Source organism: Saccopteryx bilineata, chromosome 10 (genome assembly GCF_036850765.1).
Source record: "Saccopteryx bilineata isolate mSacBil1 chromosome 10, mSacBil1_pri_phased_curated, whole genome shotgun sequence".
Lineage (NCBI taxonomy): Eukaryota > Metazoa > Chordata > Mammalia > Chiroptera > Emballonuridae > Saccopteryx > Saccopteryx bilineata.
The window spans coordinates 46,379,149-46,385,126 of NC_089499.1; positions in this window are offsets into that span (position 1 = coordinate 46,379,149).

Here is a 5,978-nt window from a genome sequence, read left to right on the forward strand (position 1 = left end):
TCCTCTGCCTCCTCCCAGGTGTCCCTGGACAAGCAGTGGGGCTGAGGGGGCTTGAACATGGTAAGGCACCTTTTCCTGCTCTTAGGAAGCCACTGGATTGAGGTTGGGGGCAGCATTCCACCCCAGCTGGCATTCCACCCCAGTTTTCTGGAACCTGTAGAATTCCTTTTTTTTTTTTTTTTTTTACTGAGACAGAGAGAGTCAGAGAGAGGGATAGATAGGAACAGACAGGAACAGACAGACAGGAACTGAGAGAGATGAGAAGCATCAATTCTTCATTGTAGCACCTTAGTTGTTCATTGACTGCTTTCTCATATGTGCCTTGACTGGGGGGCTACAGCAGACCGAGTAACCCTTTGCTGGAGCCAGCGACCTTGGGTCCAAGCTGGTGAGCTTTTGCTCAAACCAGATGAGCCTGAGCTCAAGCTGGTGACCTCGGGGTCTTGAACCTGGGTCCTCCACATCCCAGTCCAACGCTCTATCCACAGCGCCACTGCCTGATCAGGATGGAAGCTGTACAATTCTTAGCACTTCTTCTGTTCAACTTCTTGTGACCTCAAGCACCAATTTCCCAGGCTGCAGGAAAAGCCCCATTCACCATTCTACCATTTTGTAAGATCAACTGCAAATAAGCTCCAGGCCACCAAATGATCCTTGTCTAGTCCCAGCCTGCACTGTCAGGACTCTGGCATTTACCCAGTCAATTTCTTCTGCCTGCAATGACCTAATGACAGGTCCTGCCTGCAGAAATATCCTGGGGCCAGCTCCTATCAAAAATTCCTCCTTGTCTGACCAGGCGGTGGCGCAGTGGATAGAGCATCTAACTGGGATGCGGAGGACCCAGGTTCGAGACCCCGAGGTCGCCAGCTTGAGCACGGGCTCATCTGGTTTGAGCAAAGCTCACCAGCTTGGACCCAAGGACGCTGGCTTGAGCAAGGGGTCACTCGGTCTGCTGAAGGCCCACAGTCCAGGCACATATGAGAAAGCAATCAATGAACAAGTAAGGTGTTGCAATGAAAAAAACCCTGATGATTGATGCTTCTCATCTCTCTGTCCCTATCTATCCCTCTCTCTGACTCTCTGTCTCTGTAAAAAAAAAGAAAAAAAGAAAAAAGTTCCTCCTTTCACAGTAGAGTTGAATGGGCAAATGAGTAAGTGAATGAATGCAAAATTAATACAGTCTGGGGTCCACCAAGGAAGAACAATGTGAGGTCCTGGAGCTAGGCTGCCTGGGTTCAGATCCTGGGACCAAGACGAGCCGCGTGACCTTGACAAGTTGCTTAACTTCTCGGTGTCTGAGCTCCTTATTTTCAGAATAAAGAAAAATTAGCACTTACCCCTGAAGTTGCTGTGGGGATTTAATAAGATAATGCCAAGTAACAGATTTTTGTGCTTGATGCTAATAAAGGTTAGCTTCTTTGTCATCCAAGGCAAGAGTCTCAGTATCTTTACGCCTCATCCTGTGCCTATGCTTAGAACTTCATTTCTTTACTTAGGTTCAACCTAATCTTTTTGCACACATTGGACTCAGCTAATTCATTCACTGCTGAGTAATTTATTATCAGAGACAGTGTGCTGGAGATGGAACAAAGGTTGAAGTGCTGCAGGCTGAATGCATGAGGGAGAGACACATTTTTATTTTGAGGAAATAGGATTTAAAAAAAGAGAAACAGGATGTGTATAAAAATCATTCATGTGCCAAAATAAATGGGGCCTGGACTAAATTAAATCTTTTGACTTAACTACCGATTAAAGTATTACAATAGCAGCACAGGCTATAGCCTGTAATCATGTTGCCATGAGCTTTCATATTGAAAAATGACAGCACGGCTCCCTTTAAAAATCAGAGGATGGTTTGGTGGTCCTCTCGCCGGGAAATAATTGCTGTGTGTTTCTGAAGGTCTCCTCTCTCCCCCTTTTATTTAAAGCACCTAAGAGATTTGACAGACAATTACAATCCAGTAAGAGACAAGAAGGAAGAAGATAATGGATTTCCTGCCAGTCCCACCACCTTGTCCCCAGCAGGGATGAGGACAAACTGAAGCTGAAAACACTGCAAAATATGCAGCATCGTACGGCTGGTGGTGAAATGACACCAGGTGTTACACCAGTGAAGTTAGACCAGACTGGGTTCAGCAACCTCAGTTCTGGAGTTCTGGCTAAGGAAGAATTCGGAGGCAAGACTCAAACTATAACAAAAAGTCTGTTTAGAAAGTCACAGAGGCAGAAGACATGAGCTGTAGAAGAAATGGGCTCAGGAAACAAGTTATAGAGGAAGAAGGAGGGCCTTTGGAGCTTAGGAGAAGGAGAGAAAGACAACGCCCTCGGGGAAGGGGGGGAAGGTAGCCACTGGTGTGCTCTGTAGAGAGCACTGCATTGGGTTCTCCATCTTGAGGGTAGTTATCTGGAGGTCTCAGGGGAGGATCCCAATACATACTTATCAGCTTTCCAACTGTGTGGTCTCTACTGATTGGTTGACACCAGAGGGTCACTAGTCAATGCAGTTGGTCCTGATGTCAGCCATGGCATCCTTTGTCTGATTTTGCTGCTTTTCTGGGCCAGGAGCTGAAACACAACTCAATTGGGGACTAGATGTTATTAGTATTTAAGGGAGTGGTCATGCAAGGGCCCACATGGGAGTCGCATGAGGCCACTCTTTGGCTCCTTGTTCCTCCTCCGAGGGGAGCCTACCATATGGCTAGCAACATGCCAGGGGAGGAAAGGTAATGGCGGGGTCCCAACCGCATGACCAGTGATATGAAAGGTCAGGGGGTCTAAACCACATGACCAGCGATAGGGAAGAAAGTTTATTCTGTGGATGACATCTTGCTTTTCCCAGTTTTGCTTGTTGCTAGGCACTTGGGGCTTTCTGCCCTGGTGACCTTTCTGTACCTGGTCCATCATCCTTGCTCTGTTCATGTCTGTGTAACTGCTTATCACAAAACCACAGACTGTCATCAAGCGCACACCGTCTGCTGCATGAAAACTGGGTTGAGCAAAACTTTTGTAACCTGCAAGGATGCATACACAGCACTTTTCAGCTTGAAAATCATTTCCATATTATTTCAAACATTTCATGTGCCCCACTGGGTATGAGAACCAAAGCTTAGCAGAGCGACACGGTGTTCTCAAGGTAAATCAAGGGGCACATCTAGGACTGGAAAATCCCGTGCTTTTTCACCAGATGAGTCTGTCCCTTCCCCTTTCTTCCAGACTAGACCTAGGGCTGTGCATAAGACACTGGTCTGAGATCTGGTTTGGAAGATGATACCCTGGGAAGACACTGTGGCCTGGTAAAGAACATAAGGGCTGTGACCTCAATTTTTACACTTGGTAGAGGAATCCCAGAGAGACCCAGATATTTGGAAAGCATCAAAGGAAGAGGAGAATTTGAGGAACAGTATAGGCGAAAAATTGTTGGTGTGCCAGGAGGGTATTCTGGTCAATCCAAGATTAAGCTTTCCATACTTCTCCAGACCTTGGTGTGTTTGAGGGCTGGCAGAGGGGGTGGAGGTGGGACTCACTAGCTTTTTCTTAGTACTTCAAATGGCTTGGAAGGTAATTAAAATCAGCTGGATGCCACTCTAGTGAGAACTTCTAGTCAGGATGATGGTACAAACCTGTCTCACAAACATGGAGATGACAACAAGGACACTGATAGGCGTTATAGAGAGAAAACTAAACTGTGGAGCTATTCTGGGGAATCCATGAACAACTAAAATTACTCTTTTTCTAGTTGCCCAATCAAAACACTCTGACTGGCCTTAGTACCGACAGCCTGTTGGGCAAGGAAACCGAAGTTCATGATTTCCAATCTGTTTTCAGCTCTTCTTTCCCTCCACTTCCTTCTTTATTTTATGTAAATCCTCTTTTAGCTTTTTTTTTTTTTTTATGAAGTCAAGCTACTGTATATGGTTCTTCTCTTTACAAGTAAATTGGGTGCAAACAATTAACTCAATGTCTGACTTATTCTCTGACCCTGGGTTGCATCAGTTGCTAGCTGGCAAAGGCACTCTGGCTGTCACTTAACCTCTTAGGCCTCTTTTTACTTCTCTGTAAAATGGAGAGCATAGCTCCCACCTCTGATATCATTTCAAGGATTAAATGGGATAATTGGTGAAAAGAGTTTAAGGTGTGCTTGACAGGTAACCATGCTATTGTTACAATTATTACCATTTGCATGCATGTTTCCTTTTGCTGTTGTAACACATTACCAACAAACTTAGTGGTTTAAAATAACACAGATTTATGGTTTTCGAGTTCTGGAGGTGGAAAGTCTGAGACAAGCCTTACAAAACTAAAACCTAGCTGTCATCAGTGCTGCATTCCTTCTGGATCATCTAGTACAGGGGTCCCCAAACTTTTTACACAGGGGGCCAGTTCACTGTCCCTCAGACTGTTGGAGGACCGGACTATAAAAAAAACTATGAACAAATCCCTATGCACACTGCACATATCTTATTTTAAAATAAATAAAAAAAAAACAGGAACAAATACAATATTTAAAATAAAGAACAAGTAAATTTAAATCAACAAACTGACCAGTATTTCAATGGGAACTATGCTCCTCTCACTGACCACCAATGAAAGAGGTGCCCCTTCCGGAAGTCGGGCGGGGCAGGATAAATGGCTTCAGGGGGCTGCATGTGGCCCGCCGGTTGTAGGTTATATTTTCCCCTACAGTCTGCCTGTATTCCTTGACAGCGGTCCCATCTTCTTCTTCAAAGCCCACAGTGGAGCATCTGATCTGTTTCATTGATTCTGACCCTTCTGCCTCCCTCTTATCAGGACCCTTGTGATTACCTTAGGCGCACCCCAATAATCTTCCTATCTCAAGATCTTTACTCACATCTGTAAATTCCCTTTTGCCATCCATATAAGGTAACATATTCGCAAATTCTGGGGGATAGTCATTAGTCTACCCACAATCATTAATATTTTTTATCGAGAAGTTCATTTAATCCTCATTGAACCACGTGATGTAAATACTACTTTATTTCCGTGTGTGGTCTGAGGTACAGAGAAGTCAAGTCACAAAGCCAATACGTGGTGAAGGAGCAATTCCAAAGAGGAAATTGGCTTCTGGAGTTCATGTTCTTTTTTTTTTTTTTTTTTGTATTTTTCTGAAGCTGGAAACGGGGAGACAGTCAGACAGACTCCCGCATGCGCCCGACAGGGATCCACCCGGCACGCCCACCATGGGCGATGCTCTGCCATCTCCGGGGCATCGCTCTGCCGCAACCAGAGCCACTCTAGCGCCTGGGGCAGAGGCCAAGGAGCCATCCCCAGCGCCCGGGCCATCTTTGCTCCAATGGAGCCTTGGCTGCGGGAGGGGAAGAGAGAGACAGAGAGGAAGGGGGGGGGGGGGTGGAGAAGCAAATGGGCGCCTCTCCTATGTGCCCTGGCCGGGAATCGAACCCGGGTCCCCTGCACGCCAGGCCGACGCTCTACCGCTGAGCCAACCGGCCAGGGCCGAGTTCATGTTCTTATAAGCTGAACTATGTTAAGTGCACATAGTAATCATTATAGTGATGTTAGCTATTATCACTGTTATTCCAACTAAGATTAATATAATAATCTCTATATCATACAGCTCTCGTGAGAATTAAATTAACCTACGAAAATCACCACTGACTGGTATACAGCAGGTCCTCCAATAGTGCTGCATTTAGCTATTTCCAGTCACCTATTCACCTTTCTTATCGCTAAGAAGACGGTTAACTTCATGCCTCCCTCCCCAAGATGGCGCCATCGCCCACACCTAAAACTTCCCACTCAAGATGGCGCCTACAGCGCTGGAAGTTACATCAGACCTTCTCAAAATGGCGCAGACACTAGTCATATTCATTTTCCGCCCTTTTAAAGATAGCTTTAGCAGATGAAACCCTCGGCAGATTGACCTTCCTAAAATGACGGCAAACGCGTTTGCATCATATCACGACCCTCTCAAGATGGCGTCAGTGTCGCAAACTTAGCGT